This window comes from Olea europaea, unplaced genomic scaffold (genome assembly GCF_002742605.1).
Source record: "Olea europaea var. sylvestris unplaced genomic scaffold, O_europaea_v1 scaffold545, whole genome shotgun sequence".
NCBI lineage: Eukaryota > Viridiplantae > Streptophyta > Magnoliopsida > Lamiales > Oleaceae > Olea > Olea europaea.
The window spans coordinates 170,473-170,850 of NW_019263780.1; positions in this window are offsets into that span (position 1 = coordinate 170,473).

Below are 378 nucleotides of genomic sequence, written 5' to 3' on the forward strand. Positions count from 1 at the left end.
TAATCTGGACAGAGATGAGGAATTGCTGGATTGAGTGATTTATACCTTGATTTTGGGATGATACTTAGTGTTTAACTTATATATATCAATATGAACGTTTTTTTATGTAAGTAGGGAGTGTAGAAATGATTTTAATGGCCTATAATTCTGTTGGTATCATAATAATAAAATGGAAACCGAAAACAGTCAAAGGGAAAAATTGCCTGATTTTGTGTAGTGGAAAACAGACTATTCTTGAAGCTCCAAACACTTCATTTGTCACAACGTTATGATCTGATTATCTTCACATGTATGTTATAGGTGTGTGGTAAAATTTTGGGAGCCGTTAAATGTAGGTAAGGACATGAAAAAGAATTTGAAAAATGAGTGGACGGTGAT